This window comes from Pseudophryne corroboree, chromosome 1 (genome assembly GCF_028390025.1).
Source record: "Pseudophryne corroboree isolate aPseCor3 chromosome 1, aPseCor3.hap2, whole genome shotgun sequence".
NCBI classification, from domain to species: domain Eukaryota; kingdom Metazoa; phylum Chordata; class Amphibia; order Anura; family Myobatrachidae; genus Pseudophryne; species Pseudophryne corroboree.
Window position 1 is genome coordinate 1,055,091,890 of NC_086444.1, and position 23,912 is coordinate 1,055,115,801.

Consider the following 23,912-nt stretch of genomic DNA (forward strand, 5'->3'; position numbering starts at 1 on the left):
ATTTTATTCCTTACAGTTCTCTTTATTTGCAAGATAAATGCATGGATGCCTGAGGGATTGCACAACAGACAGCTGCAATGTGATATGACAGCAACCAGATGACCTTGCGGTTATGATTTCTCTAAAACAATTCTAAATGACAATAATTGTGAACTGAATGCCAATTACGTAAGTGACATAAATATGTATAAACTCCAATACACAATTACATAGTTGAGAGATTATAGGTCCTAGTGCTAAATGTGATCCAGGCAACTCAACCAGTAGTGACAATGGCCTGACTCCTACCAGGGGTGTATCTACAATGGGTGCAGTATGTGCAGAGTACACTTGCCCTAAGGGCAGCCTACACCGCATACCCAGCACCCAGAACAAGGCCAACACTAGTGTTGCACTGATTTCTTAAAAATGTGACGTTGGCACAATCACTGGAAATATGGGTTAAAAAGGACTCTGGCACTGCATCATTGGATGGGGGCCCACATGGAAACTTGCACACGGGTCCCACTCATTAAAAAAAAAAAAATTGACTCTGTTTTTTTTTAAATCCACTGTTGTCCACTGTACTATTGTCTCTTGTGCTGCATATATAAGTGTCTTTCAAAGTCTTGCTGTGTATGAGTGGCAGCTTATAATTCCTCCTGTATTTAATACTGTACATGTCTACTCTCCTGGATTGTCTAGCAGACTCTAATACTGGGTACACACCTAAAGATATATATACAGATCAATTGAGTGAACGGCCGATATAATGCCCAGTGTGTAAGCTCCTTAAGTCATATCTCTTGTTAAATGAGCAAAGCAGGACTTTGATGTAATTTGCAATGTCAGGTGTTGTATCTGCTGCTTGAGAATACAATTTGCATCATTGTTTAGCAATGATCATGACAAATTGCATCATGAAGTCTTCATCTACTGCTGCACAAAGACACCACTTTTTACAGATGAGTGCTTTCAATACTGGAACTCTGACATTCTGCAGCATTGTCACAGTATACATAACAATGTAAGAAAACAAAAAAGGCTGCGCTCCTGTATTATTTTGTTAATAACCAGAGAGTGAATATAGATACTCCAATTTCATATATATATTTAAAACACATATGTATATATATATATATATATATATATATATATACATACATATATACACTGCTCAAAAAAATAAAGGGAACACTAAAATAACACATCCTAGATCTGAATGAATGAAATATTTTTATTAAATACTTTGTTCTTTACATAGTTGAATGTGCTGACAACAAAATCACACAAAAATTATCAATGGAAATCAAATTTATTAACCCATGGAGGTCTGGATTGGAGTCACACTCAAAATTAAAGTGGAAAAACACACTACAGGCTGATCCAACTTTGATGTAATGTCCTTAAAACAAGTCAAAATGAGTCTCAGTAGTGTGTGTGGCCTCCACGTGCCTGTATGACCTCCCTACAACGCCTGGGCATGCTCCTGATGAGGTGGCGGATGGTCTCCTGAGGGATCTCCTCCCAGACCTGGACTAAAGCATCCGCCAACTCCTGGACTGTCTGTGGTGCAACGTGGCGTTGGTGGATGGAGCGAGACATGATGTCCCACATGTGCTCAATTGGATTCAGGTCTGGGGAACGGGCGGGCCAGTCCATAGCATCAATGCCTTTGTCTTGCAGGAACTGCTGACACACTCCAGCCACATAAGGTCTAGCATTGTCTTGCATTAGGAGGAACCCAGGGCCAACCGCACCAGCATATGGTCTCACAAGGGGTCTGAGGATCTCATCTCGGTACCTAATGGCAGTCAGGCTACCTCTGGCGAGCACATGGAGGGCTGTGCGGCCCCCCAAAGAAATGCCACCCCACACCATTACTGACCCACTGCCAAACCGGTCATGCTGGAGGATGTTGCAGGCAGCAGAACGTTCTCCTTGGCGTCTCCAGACTCTGCCACGTCTGTCACATGTGCTCAGTGAGAACCTGCTTTCATCTGTGAAGAGCACAGGGCGCCAGTGGCGTATTTGCCAATCTTGGTGTTCTCTGGCAAATGCCAAACGTCCTGCACGGTGTTGGGCTGTAAGCACAACCCCCACCTGTGGACATCGGGCCCTCATACCACCCTCATGAGTAGACACATGCACATTTGTGGCTTGCTGGAGGTCATTTTACAGGTCTCTGGCAGTGCTCCTCCTGTTCCTCCTTGCACAAAGGCGGAGGTAGCAGTCCTGCTGCTGGGTTGTTGCCCTACTACGGCCTCCTCCACGTCTCCTGATGTACTGGCCTGTCTCCTGGTAGCGCCTCCATGCTCTGGACACTATGCTGACAGACACAGCAAACCTTCTTGCCACAGCTCGCATTGATGTGCCATCCTGGATGATCTGCACTACCTGAGCCACTTGTGTGGGTTGTAGACTCCGTCTCATGCTACCACTAAAGTGAAAGCACCGCCAGCTTTCAAAAGTGACCAAAACATCAGCCAGAAAGCATAGGAGCTGAGAAGTGGTCTGTGGTCACCACCTGCAGAACAACTCCTTTATTGGGGGTGTCTTGCTAATTGCCTATAATTCCCACCTTTTGTCTATTCCATTTGCACAACAGCATGTGAAATTGATTGTCAATCAGTGTTGCTTCCTAAGTGGACAGTTTGATTTCACAGAAGTGTGATTGACTTGTAGTTATATTGGGGGAGATGTACTAAGCCTGAAAAGTGATAAATATCACTGTGATAAAGCACCAGCCAATCGGCTCCTAACTGCCATGTTACAGGCTGTGTTTGAAAAATGACAGTTAGGAGCCGATTGGCTGGTACTTTATCACTGTGATATTTATCACTTTTCAGGCTTAGTACATCTGGCCCATTGTGTTGTTTAAGTGTTGCCTTTATTTTTTTGAGCAGTGTATATATATTTATTTATTTATTTATTGATGTTGTGAGGATAAGTGAGCACAGTGCCAGAGTCTACAGCGCATGCGCAGGACTTCCGGAAAAATGGCACGGCGGTCATTTTTCGGAGTCCTGCGCATGCGCTGTAGACTCTGGCACTGTGCCAGAGTCTCAGCGCTGAGAGCACTAGCAGCGGCGGTGACGGCTACAGGAGAGGAGGGGGCCCACAGGAATTGTAGGAAGAAGCCGCCAATGAAATGGAGTATGACCACTGGGGTATCTATAATGGGTGCAGTGTGTGCGGTGCACATGAGCCCCTGGGTCCAGAGGGGGCCCACACCGCACACACTGCACCCATTTCTTCTATACTTACGTTTCTGGCGTCCATCAGCGACTGTGTATACGCCCCCTCCTCTCTTTTTACAAAGACAGGAACAAAACGACATTTTCTTCACAACATGTCAGTGCAGCCATTTCCTTAATAGCTGTAGAACTAGAAATACACATCTGTTGAAGTGCTAGAAGAGGAAAAGGAGCACTTATTTTGTCACATAGGAAGGAATCCAATGCTTTAGTGATTCACACAGCAAGGAATAAAAAAAGTGTCAAAGAAATAAAAAAAAACGAAAGAAATAAAAAAAAAAGAAATAAAAAAAAAAGAAAGGTAGTTTTTAGAAAGATAGAATGAAAACTCCCACAATTGTGTCACCTATGGACAGAAAATGGTAAAAGCATCCCTGCGTTACCCTATAATACTGCCCTGGGGTGTTTTATGAAAAGAGGGATCATGTGGGCTGCAGCAACACCTCTATACCCCATACTTGCTGCTGAAGACAAAGGGGCTAATTCAGGTTGGATCGTAAATCGCGATCCAACCGGAATTATTGCGATCACCCCACGGGCGCATGCGCAGCGCCCGTCCTGTGCATGCGTCCGCACTTTCTGCGGGGGGGGCGCAGAAAATGTGATCACCTCTGCCTGTCAATCAGGCAGAAGCGGTTGCAGGGTGGGGGGCACCAATGCTATGTTTCCAGGGCGGCGACGGATCGTTGTGGGGGCAGAGTCAGCCAAACAGGGGGCGGTGCAGCGCGTGATCACGACGGCTGCATGACATCACACGCAACCGCTGCGATCGGGAACATGGCAGCGGGCCTCCTGCGGGCGCAGGTAAGGAGGCATCCTCTATTTCTGCTAACAAGCAGAAATTGCGATGCTTTGCAATCCTTACTGAATTAGGCCCTTAGGGGGTCATTCTGAGTTGATCGCTCGCTAGCTAGTTTTAGCAGCCATGCAAACACTATGCCTCCGCCCACTCAGGAGTGTATTTTAGCTTAGCAGAAGTGCGAACGCTTGTGCAGCCGAGCTCTGCAAAAACAGTTTGTGCAGTTTCAGAGTAGCTCTGAACCTACTCAGCGCTTGCGATCACTTCAGCCTATTCGTGTCCGGACTTGACGTCATACACCCGCCCAGGGAACGCCCAGCCACGCCTGTGTTTTTTCAGACACGCCTGCGTTTTTGCAAACACTCCCTGAAAACGGTCAGTTGACACCCAGAAAAGCCCCCTTCCTGTCAATCTTCTTGCGGCCGTCAGTGCGACTGCAAACTTCGCTAGAACCTGTGCACAACCATAACGGGCTTTGTACCCGTACGACGCGCGTGTGCACTGCGGGCCATACGCATGCACAGAAATGCATATTTTTAGCCTGATCGCTGCGCTGTGAACAACGGCAGCTAGCGATCAACTCGGAATGACCCCCAAAGTGCCAGAGTTTTGGGATGCAGTCAATTTACCTACAATCAAAAGCCCGGCAGTCAAAATACCAACAACAATTGACCGATGGTCAATATACCGACAAAATCAAAGTACCGACATGGTCAAAATACCTACATTAAAAATACCGAAAAGGTCAAAAGACAGACAGGTCCAAAAGTCGACATGTTTTTCATGATTTTTTCATCGAAAACGACTTGTTCATACTTTACCATTCCAGTGGACCTGGAGGGAGGATATAATAGTGTGCCGAGCGCAGCGAGGCACCGTGCCGGAAGCATGGTGAACGAAGAGAGCCATGCAAGGAGACGCAGTACACTGTTACAGTGTCGGTATTTTGACTGTATCGATATTTTGACCTTGTCTGTATTTTGACCATCAGTCAATTGTTGTCCGTATTTGCTGCTAGCAATGCCATTTATAGATGGCATAAGTGGTACAGTCATAAACATCAGTAAGATGATCTTACAACTATTTGCCAATTACAGAGCAGATGTTATGGAATCGGTATGTTTTACCGACAGATGGGAGGTCGTCTGTCAGTATACCGACAGCGGCATCCCTTCTGTTGGTAACTCAGCAGTGAGTTCCTTTGCGGGCTCACTGCGCTTGCTATGCTTTGGGCCCACCAACTGAGTGGGAATACCCAGCGGTGGTCAGGAATCCGTCCGGTGGTATTTCACTGGCTATTGGGATTCCGGCGTTGGTCTCCTGAACGACAGGATCCTGACAGCCGGTATTTTAACTGCATCCCGATGTTGTATCCTCTTTGAGCTACAGGGGTTATGACTCGTTCCTATATGGAGCCCCTTATGAATCAGCAGCCAGCATCCAATTTGGGCAATAACACTCTACCTTTCCCGGTTATTCTTTCAATGTAGGTTATTGTCATTGCTATGGGCTGTCTCATTCTAAATTTACCACAATGAACGGTTGAATTTCCTGAAAAGAAAAATGTGTATGAAGTGAGTTAAGTGGCTAATAACATCAGTCCGCTGTCTCACAATAGGGAATACTGGGAATACAATTAGTCTTTCATTGCAGGTCTTAATTAACAGTGCTGAAATGTAGGTCTTTCTGGTACTAGCAAGGTTAGAAGGTTACCAAACATGAGCGTTGATCTTGTGAAGTCTTTCTGCATGTCATTTTCCATGGCTACCATGCTGTATTCACAGGCTTTTGTTTGCGCACATTATTTTTATCTCGTCAAATGCACTGCTTAGATATAAACAGTAAATCCTGCAAGGCTAAAAGGATTGCTCGAATGTGGAAGACAAAACAAAGCCTGCACGTCAGTCAGAGACTTTGTACAGCCCTTACGTTCTCTGGAACACTCAGGAAACAGAAATAAGAATGATACATTTATAGCAACAAGCATGAAATATTCATAGCTCTGCATGTGTGTTTGTGTGATTCAGCTTCTGGACTAATGGGGATATGTACTAAGCAGTGAGAAAGTGGAGAAGTTGCCCACGGCAACCAATCAGCTGCCCTGTATACGTTTATAGAATGCAAATTATAAATGTTCTGTCGATGCTGATTGGTTGCCATGGGAGACTTCTCCACTGGCTCACTTCTCCACTTTTATCACTGCTTAGTACATGTCCCCCATCGCTTTCACAGAGAAAACAAACTAGTAATTTACCGGCACAAGCTGGTTCGACCTGGGATGTTTTTCTGTGTCAAAGGGTTAACTCAGGTCTAAGTTACCTGTCTTACATGAGTTGCGGGCTGTTTGAAAAAGGCGCAATCTGGGTTTCTCAAGCCAGCTGGTGGTAACCAGGGCTGATTGGCTGAGCTGGCGGGACACTGGCTGATTGGCTGAGTGGACGGGTCTGGTTGAGCTGGCTTCACACTGGCGTCTGATGTCACAAGTGTGCTGCAGAAATACACACACAGCATGGCACATTGAAAGAAGGAAATTAGAGAGCGGAGGAGGATATCCGCAGGCAAATTATACCCTTTTCAGACATGCAGCTAAATCACGGGTTTTTGCATGTGAACGCGCATCAAGCAGAGATTTCTGCATGTCTGAAAGGAAACAACGCGGGACTATGGGTCTATTTACTAAGCCTCAGGTGGAGATAAAGTGGATAGAGATAAAGTACCAGCCAATCACCTCCTAACTGTCATTTTTCAAACCCAGCCTGTGACATGGCAGCTAGGAGCTGATTGGCTGGTACTTTATCTCCGGCCACTTTATCTCCATCCATGGATTAGTAAATAGACCCATTAAGTCCCGGGTTACCGACACAGTTCCCAACAAGGGTCATGGAGCTGAAACCCAGGAATCTGAAGGCTGCTAGACCGGGTACTAAGTACTATTACGGTAACATGACTACTATGGTACAAAAGTAACTGCAAGAACAGGCCATCATGGAGCAAACTGCTAATGCCACCTACACAGAGGTCTTTTTTGCCTTAATTCACATGAGAACCTGGAATGGGCCTATGACTACCAAGCTGTGAGCAAAAAAAGCTGGTGACCGACGTGAACGCTGCTCCTGTAAGAATGTTCTTAAATCTGTATATATACCAAATCCATACTTCCCAACATTTGGGACAGCCGAAGAGGGACATTTGCGCAGCGTTTTTAAAAGAGGTGTGGTCTATGGGGAAAGGGGCATACTGCGATTGCAAGCCACGCCCCCATTTTCATCACTAAGGGGGAATGTCCAGCGCTCTATGAGCTGCTGGCATTTCCCTTCTCCCTCTCCAATGAATAGACGCCGTCTACTCACCGCTGCTCTGCTAAGCAGGGCAGCGATGACAGGAGCCTCCCAACTGCACCCCCCAAACGCTTCTCCCCACCCCCCCCGCGGGACACTGCGGCCCGCGGAACAGTCCCAAAAAACAGGAGGTATGCAAATCAATGTATATCACTGGCTGACTTGATTTTTATTACACATTAATTGGATGTGCATAAGGTATGAAGTGCACTAAACCTTCTGTTAACAAAACACATATAAAATGACATGCAAAAATCTGGTACCAGAATTGTATCGCAGTTTAATATGTAAAGTGACACAATGCAAAGCACCTGGTAGAGGCACAAAATTAGAATAAGTCCGGTGCAGGTATAACAATACAGGTTGAGTATCACATATCCAAATATTCCGAAATACGGAATATTCCGAAATACGGAATTTTTGGAGTGAGAGTGAGATAGTGAAACCTTTGATTTCTGATGGCTCAATGTACACAAACTTTGTTTAATACACAAAGTTATTAAAATTATTGTATTAAATGACCTTCAGGCTGTGTGTATAAGGTGTATATGAAACAAAAATGAATTGTGTGAATGTACACACACTTTGTTTAATACACAAAGTTATTAAAAATATTGGCTAAAATTACTTCCAGGCTGTGTGTATAAGGTGTATATGAAACATAAATGTATTCTGTGTTGAGACTTAGGTTCCATCGTCATTATAGTATACAATTATTCCAAAATATGGAAAAATCCGATATCCAAAATACTTCTGGTCCCAAGCATTTTGGATAAGGGATACTCAACCTGTATTATATGTCAGGTACTCCTGGTTCATACCATGCTGAGCAGGTGGAGTGTGCCTTGAATATAATCTATATCTTTTCTGATACATTACTCTATCATCTTCTACGTCTGCGCTCTCTCATTGTGGGTAATGATCTGAGTCCCCTGCGCTGAATACAAAAGAGTACTCAGGTCGTTACACTACAACAGAAGAAGCACCAAATGAACCTTATTCTAAACCCGGTGACGCTGTGGGACAAGCTCACTCACTATAAATGCACCGGCACAAAGTGAGCAGCAGCTGCCCCAATTAGTGTCAAAATACAAGGTTGCCTGTTACTACCGAGACATTATGGGTAGAAATTGCATGCGGGGGAAAAGGAATAAAAAAGTTAGTATTGGGTGTATGCTATAGGCCGCCTGGTATCAACGTATCTGATGAGGAATTGTTACTAAAGCAAATTGAAAGAGCAGCAGGAGTAGGAGACATAGTAGTGATGGGAGATTTTAACTATCCAGAGATAAACTGGAAAAACGATTCATGTGATACTGCTAGGGGCAATATGTTTTTAAACACACTTAATGATAACTACTTAGTCCAACTAATTGAGGAACCAACTAGGTACAATGCAATCTTAGACCTGGTATTAACAAACAATGGGGATTTGGTATCAGGTATTATAGTAGGGGAACCCATAGGAAACAGCGACCACAATATGGTCACGTTCAATATCAGTTTCCATAAAGAGCCCTATACTGGCTCAACTCTAAAGGACTCTAAACTTTAGCAAAGCGAAATTTGATAAGATGAGGGTATTTTTCAGGGATATTGAATGGGAAAGTTTGTTTTTAGGAAAAAATACTACGGAGAAATGGGAGGTACTAAAATTCCTGCTAGCTAAAAATACACTAAAATTTATTTCTACGAGCAGCAAAAAAAGGAATAAAAATCATAAACCGATGTGGCTTAACACAAAGATAAAGGAACTTATGGGCAAGAAAAGGCGAGCATTTAAAAAATACAAATCTGACGGGGAAGCAGAGTCATTTCAGCACTATAAGGAATGTAACAAAATAATCAAAAAGGAAATAAGAGCGGCTAAAGTAGAAACTGAAAAACTAGTAGCAAAGGAAAGCAAAGCGAATCCCAAAAAAATCTTTAAATACATTAACAGCAAGAGATTAAAGAAGGAGAGTATAGGCCCTTTAAAAGACAAATTGGGAGTCTTAAGCAAAAATTATAATGACATAGCGGACACACTAAATGAGTTTTATTCAACAGTATTTACTAGAGAGGACCCAATTCAGGGACTATCACATAATCTCAATAATGAGAATATCCCACTGATAGGTACTAATTTAAGCGAGGAAGTAGTCTGTGACCGATTAAAACATTTAAAGATTAATAAGTCATCAGGTCCCGATGGTATTCACCCAAGGGTTCTAATGGAGCTTCACTCTGAACTTGCAAAACCGCTATTTTTGATCTTTAAGGATTCAGTAATATCAGGTATGGTTCCCAAAGACTGGCATATAGCGGAAGTAGTGCCTATATTCAAAAAGGGAAGTAAAGCTGAACCAGGTAATTATAGACCAGTTAGTCTTACATCTATAGTGGGGAAAGTATTGGAAGGTATTCTAAGAGATAGTATTCAGAAGTTCCTTGAAGTCAATAAGGTCATTAAAAGGAATCAACATGGGTTTATGAAGGACAGATCCTGTCAAACCAACTTACTTGGCTTTTATGAAACAGTAAGCGCAAACCTAGATCAGGGTAAAGAGGTGGATGTAATCTTTTTAGATTTTGCCAAAGCGTTCGACACTGTACCACACATGAGACTTATCTACAAGCTACAAGAATCAGGGCTAGGAATCACAATATGCACTTGGGTCAAAAACTGGTTAGATAATAGGGAGCAGCGCGTTGTGGTTAATAGATCTTTTTCAACTTGGACTGAAGTGCTAAGTGGTGTGCCGCAAGGCTCAGTATTAGGACCACTATTGTTCAATATTTTCATTAACGACCTAACAGAAGGTCTAGAGAGCATGGTGTCAATTTTTGCAGATGATACCAAATTGTGTAAAGTTATATATGCGGAGGGGGATGCTGAGTCACTTCAGAACGACTTAGTTAAATTAGAAGCTTGGGCAGCGAAATGGAGAATGCGCTTCAATACAGACAAGTGTAAGTTAATGCACTGTGGTAACAAGAATAAAAATAACACCTACCTACTAAATGGGGCAAAATTAGGGGATTCTGTACTGGAAAAGGACTTAGGTGTCCTCATATATAGCAAACTAAGCAGTAGTACCCAAAGTAGGACTGCAGCAAAGAAGGCTAATAAGATATTAGCATGCATAAAACGGAGAATTGATGCTAGGGACGAGAGTATTATACCCCCACTATATAAATCACTTGTGAGGCCACACCTTGAATACTGTGTACAATTCTGGGCACCTTACTACAAAAAGGATATCCTGGAGCTAGAAAAGGTTCAAAGGCGGGCGACCAAACTAATTAAGGGTATGGAGACGCTGGAATACGAGGAAAGGATTGCAAGACTAGGCATGTTTACACTGGAAAAGAGGAGATTAAGAGGGGACATGATCAACATTTACAAATATATAAGGGGACAATAAACAGATCTTGCGCAGGACCTGTTTTTGGTTAGATCAACACAGAGAACTCATGGACACTCGCTCAGGTTAGAGGAGAGGAGATTCCACACAATACGGCGTAAAGGCTTTTTTACGGTAAGGACGATACGTGTTTGGAATTCCCTGCCTGAGGGAGTCGTAATGGCCGTCTCAGTCAACACCTTTAAGAATGGGTTAGATAAATTCTTAATGGATAAGGATATCCAGGGTTACGGGGCATAGTCACGCACTATGGTTATTATAAAAAAGAGGGGTAAAACGTAACGACAGTCATCAACTTCAGTCAAAATTTTATACAAAATAATCGTGCATAGGAGACCACAAATAGGTTGAACCCGATGGACAATTGTCTTTTTTCAACCTTAGATACTATGTAGATACTATGTTACCTCTCCTCTCATGCAAGGAGTTTTACCTTTATCCTGCACGACATACCCTCACATTGCATGTTATTAATAAGCAATACTGACATTAAGGACTGATATCATCAGCTATTTGGCAATTTTGTGAGATATTCTGTGGTGCGGACTCATTGGTGATTGTTCTTTGGAGTCATTATTATTCTTTACCGGCTGTATACAGTATCTGCACTGTGAACTGTGTTACCTACTACATACTCTCCAACTGTACCTTCTTAGCAGGTATAGAACCTTTTTTTTATGGTCTGTACCGATTTTTGGCTCTCCAAACTTCTATTGAAAGTATAGGAAAAGGGGTGTGACCACGCCCCCTTTATCCATGACCACATCCCCTTTTCTAATTTGAACCGATTTTTATGTGTAAAATGTTGGAGGGTATGCTACTGTATCAATAGGAATTATCTATGAGACTTTGAATACAGGTTGAGTATCCCTTATCCAAAATGCTTGGGACTAGCAGTATTTTGGATATCGGATTTTTCCGTATTTTGGAATAACTGCATACCATAATGAGATATCATGGTGATGGGACCTAAATCTAAGCACAGAATGCATTTATGTTACATATACACCTTATACACACAGCAGGAAGGTAATTTTAGCCAACATTTTTTTGTAACTTTGTGCATTAAACAAAGTGTATCTACATTCACACAATTCATTTATGTTGCATATTCACCTTATATACACAGCAGGAAGGTAATTTAATACAATATTTTTAATAACTGTGTGTATTAAACAAAGCTTGTGTACATTGAGCCATCAAAAAACAAAGGTTTCACTATCCCACTCTCACGCAAAAAAGTCCGTATTTCGGAATATTCCGTATTTCGGAATATTTGGATATGGGATACTCAACCTGTATATGTTACCAGTTTTGAAAAATAATTATTTCGCTCAAGCTTTCTAAATTATCAGTAAACTACACATTGGGGGTCATTCCGAGTTGTTCGCTCGTTGCCGATTTTCGCAACGGAGCTATTAAGGCAAAAATGCGCATGCGCATGGTTCGCAGTGCGCATGCAGTTAGTATTTTAACATAAAACTTAGTAGATTTACTCACGTCCGAACGAAGATTTTTCATCGTTGAAGTGATCGGAGTGTGATTGACAGGAAGCGGGTGTTTCTGGGCGGAAACTGGCCGTTTTCTGGGAGTGTGTGGAAAAACGCAGGCGTTTCTGGGAAAAACGCGGGAGTGTCTGGAGAAACGGGGGAGTGGCTGGCCGAACGCTGGGCGTGTTTGTGACGTCAAACCAGGAACGAAACGGCCTGAGCTGATCGCAATCTGTGAGTAGGTCTGGAGCTACTCAGAAACTGCTAAGAAATTTCTATTCGCAATTCTGCTAATCTTTCGTTCGCAATTCTGCTAAGCTAAGATACACTCCCAGAGGGCGGCGGCTTAGCGTTTGCAATGCTGCTAAAAGCAGCTAGCGAGCGAACAACTCGGAATGACCACCAATATCCAGTGTCTCAGCCCGACCCTTATAATAAGCAGGTTCGGGGATCCCAAGGCTTTGTCCCAGGTAGTTTGCTTTTACACTAAGCTAAATCCCGGGTTGCAGCGCGCTCACATGCAATAACTCGGGATTTGTGTGAAAGGGGTAATAATTGTGCAGCCCAGACATATTTTGTAGTTACAGTATCTCAATAACATTGTTATGAAATAAGTGGGTTTGTGCAACAATCATTCTCATTAATCACACTACACCGTGCTTCAGTGGAAGCAGCGTGTAGGCAGCAGGTAGATTCATGTTGTCTTGAAGGGGGACATCCGTGTGCAATGCTGCTAAAAGCAGCTAGCGAGCGAACAACTCGGAATCACCCCCATTGGGGGTAATTCTGAGTTGATCACAGCAGGATCTTTGTTAGCAGTTGGGCAAAACCATGTGCACTGCAGGGAAGGCAGATATAACATGTGTAAAGATAAAGCAGCCAGTATTTACCCTGCACAGAAACAATATAACCCACCCAAATCTAATGGGCCCTACTCACTTGGCGATGTGCCGCCGAGGTGCCCGACGGCCGATACGGCCGACGAGCGACCCGGCGGCGGGGGGGCAGTGACGGGGGGAGTGAAGTTTCTTCACTCCCCCCGTCACCCGGCTGCATTGAAGTGCAGGCAAATATGGACGAGATCGTCCATATTGGCCTGCATGCACAGCCGACGGGAGACCAGCGATGAACGAGCGCGGGGACGCGCATCGTTCATCGCTTAAGTCTCCACACTGAAAGATATGAACGAGTTCTCGTTCATTTATGAACGAGATCGTTCATATCTTTCAGAATATCGCCAAGTGTGTAGGGCCTATAACTCTCTCTGCAAATGTTATATCTGCCTCCCCTGCAGTGCATATGGTTTTGCCCAACTGCTAACAAAAATCCTGCTGCGATCAACTCAGAATTACCCCCATTGTCTAGTTGAAGCATTTATTACAGCAAAATAATTTATTATCTCTGCTATTATCTACAACTTATTGGTATTCAATTATTTTCACCCTCTTCCACACCCGTTCTGTTTCTGCTAACAGGCGTGGTATAATAATTTCAGGTTGCTACCACCAGAGTAGCAAGGGCGTCCAACCCTTTACGCAGTTAAACCCGATAACTATGGGTGCGATATGCGCGATAACGGGGAACACTTCAGAAAGGAGATTGGGCGTGATATATCATTTGAATTCTGCCCTATATGTTATATGTGATGTTTGTCTATCTGTATGTGATTACAATACTAAGGGGGATATTCAATTTGGCCCGGGGTGCCGGGTGATAAGTATCGGCCGGTGGGGGCTATTTAATTGGCCCCGATAAGCCGGCGCGTGCCGCGGCTTATCGGGGGTTTTGCTTCACCTGCCTCCGGCAGGCGAAGCAAAATGCCCGATAGCAGCCCCGTTTTCAACCGAAAACGGGGCTGTTTCACCCGAAAACACACAGGTTTCACTGAACCTGTGTGTTTTCGGGTGTAAGAGGACTTGTTACCGGCCGAGCAAATTAAATAGCCCGACCGCAGCACCCGAAGAAACATCGGGGGTTTTTACTCCCGATGTCTCTTCGGACCAAATTGAATATCCCCCTTATTGTTTTTTAAAGTACAGTAATAAAAGTCACATTTTATAATTATAAGAGTGCCCCCAGAAAAAGAGAGTTTCTTCTGCCCCTTCTTATATACCATACACTCAGGTGATCACCTCCACCCGAGACATTTCTAAGTGGAATTCCACTGCATAAAACCATGGTACTTATATTACACTGTGGAACCAGTGGCGTAACTACTGCCCCCGCAGTCCTCGCGGTGGCTTGGGGGCGAGGGGCTGCGGGGGCGCCACTGACTTTGCACAGATTGACATGCGGACGAGCGTCCGCATGTCAATCTGTGGTCTCCCTCCCTGCTGTAAGGACTTGGAGGGACACGGAGCGCATAGCGCGTGTCTCCTGTGTCCCTCCTGGCTCTCCCCCGGCCGGTCTAAGTGCCGTTCGTGAGCTCTGATTGGCTCACGAACCGGCACTTCCTTTATTAGACTTGCCGGGGGAGAGCCAGGAGGGACACAGGAGAGACGCGCTATGCGCTCATTGTCCCTCCAACACAAAGGTGCGGGGAGGGGGGAGAGGAGAGCAGGCACTGGGCGCATATACCTGGCACTGGGGGCATATACCTGGCACTGGGGGCATATACCTGGCACTGTGGGGGTAGATCTGGCACTGGGGGCATATACCTGGCACTGTGGGGGTAGATCTGGCACTGGGGGCATATACCTGGCACTGGGGGCATATACCTGGCACTGTGGGGGCATATACCTGGCACTGGGGGCATATACCTGGCACTGTGGGGGTAGATCTGGCACTGGGGGCATATACCTGGCACTGGGGGCATATACCTGGCACTGTGGGGGAAGATCTGGCACTGGGGGCATATACCTGGCACTGGGGGCATATACCTGGCACTGTGGGGGAAGATCTGGCACTGGGGGCATATACCTGGCACTGGGGCATATACCTGGCACTGTGGGGGTAGATCTGGCACTGGGGGGCATATACCTGGCACTGGGGGCATATACCTGGCACTGTGGGCATATACTTGGCACTGGGGGCATATACCTGGCACTGTGGGGGAAGATCTGGCACTGAGGGCATATACCTGGCACTGGGGGGCATATACCTGGCACTGTGGGGGAAGATCTGGCACCGAAGGATTTTTTGGCTTGGGGGAGGAAAATTTCTAGTTACGCCACTGTGTGGAACAATATATTCTTAGCAATTGATTCACACCCTAATTGATACACCTGTGCTCAGGTCTCCCCCTTCCCTTTTCCCTTCAAATAGCTATAAAATCAAGTACAGTACTTGGGTAAATTATCAATAATCTCTTAAAAGATTGTAAAATGAAAGATAATAGTTTCATTCCACAATGCTTTGCAAAGACAGACATCATTTTTAGTATAAGACAGCAGAATATATGACCCTGTATGACGACTTCATGTTCATTTGATGCAGAAGTACCTGTAAATGCGTTGTGGTATTCTGCCTCAGAGAATAATTCTTCATACAAGAATGTGATTACAGACCGTTTTCAGCAGGAACTTAATGTACTCAATTGTGCAGCACTGTGCGCATCTCTGTGGATGGCGGGCCGTCATCATTACCAGTGCGTTGTTCACCAACACTATCCTTGGTGCAAAAGATCAGTCTGAAACTTGCAATTGTGTATTTACACAATCAGACAACTCTGTATGGCCCGTAATTCTGTCAACACACCATTGACACTCTGATAATAAATGGTGCCTATATGCAAATGGGCTGTTACTAAGGTGACCAATCCCGGGCCATTTTTTCAATCCCGGATATCGGTCTTGAAAAATGGTCAATCCCGGGATTCCCGGGATTGGCTTTTCCTTATGTGTCTGCCCCTCTCGCCACACACCCTCCCGCACTGCACACATAACTCACCACACGACGAGGGTGAGACACATATTTCGGGCTCAGCGGTGGGTGACGTTGGACGGCTGACTGCGCAGCGTGACCTGTGACTGCACATCACGCTGCGCATGGGGAGCCTGGAGGAGGGAGCCGGGCAGCATCTAAGCGTTCTGAGGTCGCTCAACGCTGCCCAGCTTTAAAAGCACAAAGGGCCTCATGAAATCTCAATCCCTGGGATTGGAGCTTCCAATCCCAGGATTGTATTCTGACTGATTTTTGGCCTAAATCCCGGGATCCTGCCGATCCCGATCCCGGGATTGGCCACCCTACCTGTTACCACCCAATTAAAAACTCTTCAAATGCAAGCTTATAGGCCCTACACACTGGGCGATAATAGTCAAAGATATGAACGATCTCTTTCACTAATGAACGAGATTCCGTTCATATCTTTGAGTGTGGAGGCACCAGTGATGAACGATGCGCGGCCCCGCGCTCGTTCATCGCTGGTGCCCCGTCGCCTGTGCATGCAGGCCAATATGGACGAACTCGTCTATATTTGCCTGCGCTGCAATGGAGCCGGGTGACGGGGGGAGTGAATAAACTTCACTCCCCCCGTCACCTCCCCCCCACCGCCGGGTCGCCCGTTAGCCGTATCCGCCGTCAGGCAGCTTGGCGGCGGATCGCTAAATGTGTAGGGCCCTTTAGATGCAACTGAGCTACTTATGACACATCGGGCCTAATTCAAAGTTGATCGCAGCAGCAAATTTGTTAGCAGTTGGGCAAAACCATCTGCACTGCAGGGGGGGGGGCAGATATAGCATGTGCAAAGAGAGTTAGATTTGGGTGGTGTGTGTTCAAACCGAAATCTAAATTGCAGTGTAAAAATAATGCAGCCGCTATTTATCCTGCACAGAAACAAAATAACACACCCAAATCTAACTCTATCTGCACATGTTACATCTGCCACACCTGCAGTGCACATGGTTTTGCCTAACTGCTAACAAATTTGCTGCTGCGATCAACTCTGAATTACCCCCCATCATTCCTTGTACTGCGGAGCATGCACAGTGCAAAGACACACAAAGGGCGGGATTCAATTCTTTTCACCCCTTTCCACACTCGTTCTGTTTCTGCCCTAAGGGACGTTGTATCATAATTTCAGCTCGCTACCCCCGGAGTAGCGAGGCACCCAACCCTTTACCCCGCTAAACCTGATTACTATGGGCGCAATATGTGCGATAACGGAGATCATTTTAGAAAGGAAATTGGGCGTGATATATCATTTGAATCTCACCCAAAATATGCACACAAAACTGAGTTGCATTCAATTCTGCATCATGCACAGATGGAAGCCCCATTCTGAATTTCTAAAGTACAGAACCATTTGTGAGCTCCTAATACTGTCATTAATTGGCCACCTCGTTAACTAACTGCAACTGTTTCAGTCTCTCTCTCCTAAAATAGAGCTCGTTAGAGCCTCATTATGTTCATAATAACTCTTGTGTGTAAATGGGCATTATTGATATTTACATTATGTGCGTTTGAATTTTTTTATTATGATCTTTTTAATATATAGTAAAGCACTTCCCTATTCCATGGGGATCTGTATTAATATTGTTATTGGAATTATATTATTTATTTATAAGGCACCATAATGATGCAATAGGTGTCCAATTGTATGTAATAGATACTTTAACTATGCAGGCCTGGGAACAACACACAAATTGCAAAGGTATTTGGGAGCAGAATCAGACGCGTTACTGCAGCCATTCCACACACAGCGTGGGATCAGTCACTTTGCCCAGCTCCTATCATGGAAAAGAGTAATAATTTGTACCCCTGTAGTTATTGCCATCTTGATACAATGGGCTTACCTGGAAATATGGGCATGATTAGCAAAAATAGACACCCACAAAAGAGTAAGGAACTGCAACCAATGAAACCTCAAGACTAAATATCATAGCATAACAGTATGAGTTTTGCTTTGACAAACCAGATCCCAGTAACAGAATATCTGGGTCAATCTGCTCACACATGGTCTCACAAAGAAAGGGCAGGCTGCATGTGGTATTTTAAATCACTGCCTAAAACACTGTAGTGGCAGCACATATTGCTGAATGATTACAAATGATCTCACACATGCCTCAACGGAAGTAATCGCCACCTGAGAAACCATGGGGGTCATTCCAATTTTTTGCAGTCCGTGCGATCAACTAGACGCTGCCTATGGGGGGAGTGTATTTCTGCATAGCAGGGCTGCGAACGCTTGTGCAGCCCTGCTATGCAAAAAAGGTTTCCTGTAAAAGAAGACCAGGGTAAGGGTTATTTACCCTGTGCGATCGATCCAGCGATGCAGGTCCCGGATTTGACGACACACATCCGCCCTCCAAACACCTGGACACACCTGCGTTGGACTCACCACTCCCCGAAAACGGTGAGTTGCCGCCCAGTTCCAGATTCCTCCTGTCAATCTTCTTGTGGTCGCCGCTGCGCCCGCCTTCTTTGCTAGCGGCGTCACTGCCTGGCAACGGCCGTCGCCGGGCAACGAAGCGCCTGCGCAATGCATCCGCAGTTCCAACCCGATCGCACGGCTGTGAAGAAGCGCAGCGTGCGATCAGGTCGGAATGACCTGCCATATCTGAGTCTGGGCCTAATTCAGCATGGATCGCTATTCAGAGAAATTGCAGTTGTCTGCAAGTAGAAAGTCGCTGCCACGATGGGAAGAAAAAAATGCCCCGTGCAAAATTGCAAATGCATCTCAGATCGCTATCCACTCACAGATGCATACGCAATTCCTGGAACATCGAAGAATCTTTGCCGTCTGAGCAAATGTGAGTAGGTCTGAGTCTGCCACTAATCTGTGATGGCCTGGAAGTGGTCTACGCTGATGTCAGAGACCCTCCTCAAAAACGCCTGGACATGCCTGTGTTTTTTCTGACACACCCAAAACGCCGTCTTCCTGTCAGTCAAACAGCGGTTACATTGTGATTATGACCTGTATTTCTAAGGTGTGTACACACGGTGAGATTTTTTGTGTGATTTTGACTACACAGTATAATAAAAATCGCAAAGACAGTTTGTGCAGATCGCAAGGTGAAAGTCACCTTGCGTTCCTGATGCGCAGTCCCGCAAGGTCGGTATCGCAAGCCCAGATAGACTGCGCAGGCAAGTAAATTTTGACTATCTCGTATAAAAGTATAGTCAAAATTGACACTTAGCCAAAATTGTACAAAGCCAGTATCGCAAGCTTGCGATACCGACCTAGGGCCTAATTCAGACCTGATCGCTCGCTAGGGGTTTTTTGCACTGCTGCGAGCAGATAGTCGCCGCCCATAGGGGAGTGTGTTTTTGCTTTGCAGGTGTGCGAACGCATGTGCAGCCGAGCGGTACAAAACAGTTTTGTGCAGTTTCTGAGTTGCCCAGGACTTACTCAGTCGCTGCGATCAAGTCAGCCTGTCCGGGCCGGAATTGACGTCAGACACCCGCCCTGCAAATGCTTGGACACACCTGCGTTTTCCCAACCACTCCCATAAAACGGTCAGTTGCCACCAACAAAACAATCCATCGCACAGCAACGATCCGCTTTGGACCCGTGTGACGCGCCTGCGCATTGCAGTGCATACGTATGCACAGTTCTGACCTGATCGCAGCAAAAAATCCTACCGTGCGATCAAGTCTGAATGACCCCCCTAGTCCCTATTGCATAGTGAGAATCGGTGTTTAGCCCGAATCTCACAGTGTGTACACACATTAACTCATTACTAGTTTCAGAAACAGGGAGACTTCAGTTAAACCATTGAATAAATTCATAAAATAAACATTGGAAAGACTTGACCAGAGAATGTAATCTACTATATAACTTGTATCAACTTGTGACTTTAGGTGAGAGTGGCACCTTTATTCTGAGTACTGGTAACTATTTTATAGCAAACAAAAGCACTGAGGATGATTAATACATATGAAGAACCAAGAGTCAGTGAGAACATAGGAAGATGCTTCTATGCCTGTAAGTGGGTCATATACTGTAGCTCACACATTTGTGCATTCAAGCATTTCCCTCTCCTCATATGCTAATACAGACTTGTGGTTCTCCATAGGGATGAATAATCTGCTTCCACCATTTGTAGAGCCTGGACAGACCATGTGCATACTGTATATAGCCTGCAGGTTCAATAGAATTAGAAAAAAGGGGGGTAAATAGTTGGTACAGATATTTTTATTCACAGGAGTGATCCCTGCCATCGGGTACGCATCCTGCCATCACTATGATCCCTCTTATACCGAGTTAAAGCTGCGATGTTCATCCTGATGAATATGAGAGGACTTTATAAGGGAACACATTGTAAGTGCCCAGGAGCACCATCGGTGATAAAGCAATGCTCTGCAGGATCCTATGACAGGGAGACATAATTACAGATTTGGGTGTGGGGTCATACTATACATGATACATCCTTGTACTCTAACCTCTGACCCTAAAGGTCCTGTAGAGACAATGACTAGATAAAATGATGTTCAGCAGGTATTTATGAGCGACCTTTGCTCTCTGGCTGTCACTGACAGACCCACTGGATGCTCAGCCTCAGCATACTGTAACTCAGCATCTCCTGAACTGCTCAGCTGACTGATCCTCATGGGAAATGTAGTTTAGTAATATCTGCAACTGCATATTGTGCATACACTGAACATGATTAACAAATACAATGCACTTACCCAGCATAATAAGAATGTTTCACATGTCTGTGTCATCTTCTCTCTCACATCATATATTCATGAAAGTACTGATACAAAACAAACATATACATCACAACCATTTTCCAAACGTGATGGAATTAGGATGCATAGCAGCAGGTGACAATACCCAATATAACATCCTCTCACTGAGGCAGCCTTAACCCATTTACACTATCAGACTTAATTAAAAAGGATTCCTATTAATGAACTGGTTGCACTATTAAATTATCCTATTTAGCCTCTCCAGCAATGAGATTACCCTGCACTGCCTGGTTACCATCATCTGTGCCAGATAAACTCTAGAAATCACTTAAAACTTGCCAGGCATTAAGAAGCCTCTGTAACACAAGCCAATGATCAGTTTAATGCCTGTTTTGCCTGGCAGAGCCAACCTTGTGTGTGCCTAGCTGCAAGTCAAATCTCCTCTATGCATTGCTCCAGAGGTCACCGCTGCTGTCTCATCTGGGGCTCACCCAGTGTGGGGGGTACGGCGCCGGGCACATACAGTGTGGCACTGGTTCTCTGCCCTCCTACCCAAGACATAGCATGCATTTACTTACCTGCCACTGATGCCAGCCTCGGATCTCGTATTTTACAGTCTGTGCACAGCATTGTGACTATGGAGGCTCACACTGAACGGATGGGCATGTGCCCCCTCCATACCCTTCTCCTGCAGCTGATCATGCATCCAGCTCCTCTTGTGCTGCTTGTCCTGGTCTTGCAGAGCGGAGCTGGATGGAAGCCCCTGGCAGGCTAGCAGCACATGCAAAGTGGAGGCTCAGGTGCAGGGCTGCTGCTGCTGCTGCTGCTGGATGGGGCTGTCGGTGCAGATGTGGGAGGAAGCAGAGGGTGCTCCCCCCAGTCCCCTTAGCATCAGCACAGACTGATAGAGCGAGGCATGATGATCTGCTAGGGGCTGGGAGGGGGTGGGGGCACTGCTGCTGCTGCTGCTCATGTGACCTTGCTTCTCTTTTCCTGCCTCTTGCTCACATCATAGTAAGTAAACTGCTGAGCTCTACAAGGTAGATTTAAACAGGAATCAATTGTGCAGGTCCCATTGTGCTGCTGTTCAGCAAGCCTTTTAGTGCACTGTCCAAAGCAGCACTAGCCTGTGCTTACATATGGAGGGTATTCAGGCAGGCAGCAGTGCCAGGTGCTAGCAAGGCACACATACAATTTATTATGAGGTGTTTTCTAAAGCCAAAATTCATTTTACAAATTATTTTCATCAAGAGTCCTCTGCTGTCACCAAATGGCCTTATTCGCTGTTAAAAGGAATTTGTTTACAGGAAACAGTTTAGTGCAGGGGTTCTTAACCATAGTTACCCCTTGGGGGTATGAAATGTACACGCTCGGGGGTATGAGACATGCCACCCCACTCAGCTTCATACAGTGGTACAGGGTGGTACAGAGTACCATTAAGAAATGTGTTGGTGGGATGCAGTACCACCAGCCCACTGTTGGTGCATAATTTATAAGGGGCATTTTTGTAAAATGGTGTCAGTGGCATAACTGTGTGTGGCATAATATGTAATAGCAGTGCTTAAAGTGGTCCTAGAGAGGTGGTGGAACTCATCCCCTCGGCGCCCATGGAATAAAGGTATTGCAAAGGGGCGTGGTCTCAAAAAGAAAGGGGCGTGATCACACAATAGTAATAATGCCCGCTGTAGTAGCACCCTGTAATACACAATGCCCACAGCAGTAGTGCCCCTTTTACAATGCCCACAGTGGTAGTGCTCCTTATGCAATGTCCACTGTACTGGTAGTGCCCACAGTAGTAGTGCCCCTTATATAGAGCCCATAGTAGTGGTGCCCCTTATACAGTGCCCCTTATGTCCCCAGGAGTGATGCCCCTTATGAAGTGCCCCCTTTACAATGCCCTCATTAGTAGTGCCCCCATTAGTAATGCCCTTAATGGTAATGCCCCTGTGTAGTATTGCCCCCAGTAGTAATGTCGCCTGCAGTAATGCCCCCAGTCGTTTAGCACCCTGTAGTTTAGCCCCAGTAGTTATGCCCCCAGTAGTTTAGTCCCCAGTGGTAATGCCCCCTGCAGTTATGACCCCGGTAGTTTACCCCCACTTTAGTTTAGCCTCCCAGTGGTAGTGTCCCCAGTAGTTTAGCCCCTGTAGTTTAGTCCTCATGTAGTTTGCCCCATGTAGTTTAGCCCCCAGTAGTAATGCCCCAGTAGTTTAGCCCCAAGAAGTAATGCCCCCAGTAGTTTAGCCCCTGTAGTTATGCCCCCAATAGTAATGCCCCCCTGTAGTTTGCCCCCTTGTAGTTTAGCCCCCCTATAGTTTACCCCCTTGTAGTTTAGCCCCCCTGTAGTAATTCCCCCAGTAGTTTAGCCCCTGTAGTTATGCCCCCAGTAGTAATGCCCCTGTAGTTATGCCCCCAGTAGTAATGTCCCCAGTAGTGTTACCTCTGTAGTTATGCCCCTGTAGTTATGCTCCCAGTAGTAATGCACCCCTGTAGTTATGCCCTCTTGTAGTTTGTCCCCAGTAGCTTGCCCCCTTGTAGTTTGCCTCCAGTATCTTGCCCCCTTGTAGTTTGCCCCCAGTAGCTTGCCCCTTTGTAGTTTGCCCCCAGTAGTTAGCCCCCTTGTAGTTTGCCCCCAGTAGATTGCCCCCAGTGGTTAGCTCCCTGTAGCTTGCCCCCATTAGTTTGCCCCCCAGTAGATTGCCCCAGTGGTTAGCCCCCTGTAGCTTGCCCCCCAGTAGTTTGTCGTCGTCCCCCCCCCCCCCGTAGCTTGCCCCCAGTAGACGTGCTGCTAATACAGTCACACATAGGTTTAAAAAAAACAAAACACCATACTTACCAAGCCTCGCTCCCACGTCCGACCGCTGTGATCCTCCTGGCGTCTGCTCCCCGGCACTATGAGAGAGACGTCATGATGTCTCTCCTATAGTGCGCACTGACAGAGCCGGAAGCCGGAGCTCAGTAGTGAGCTACTGCCACCGGCTTCCGCTGTGAAGAGAGAGCCGGGCGCCCGCTGGTAACACAATCTCAGAGGGCACCTGGCATCTCCCTACGGCGCCGGGCACACATCGGGCGAG

General features: G+C 45.7%; 1 protein-coding gene across 2 annotated transcripts in view; it reads right to left on the minus strand.

Annotated features, from left to right (window-relative positions):
* Positions 1-21,850, minus strand: part of TRMT9B (tRNA methyltransferase 9B (putative)) — a 94,192-nt gene extending 72,342 nt beyond the window's left edge. Inside the window, exons 1-2 of one of the 2 annotated variants that reach the window (XR_010193940.1) lie at positions 21,420-21,850; positions 20,329-20,519 (exon numbers count right to left, since the gene is read on the minus strand). The gene's annotated coding sequence lies outside the window, so the exon portion shown is untranslated. Of the gene's footprint in view, positions 1-20,328; positions 20,520-21,419 lie in introns of those variants that run through there. The other variant, XM_063950547.1, reaches the window with a different exon arrangement.
* Positions 21,851-23,912: the final 2,062 nt, after the last annotated feature.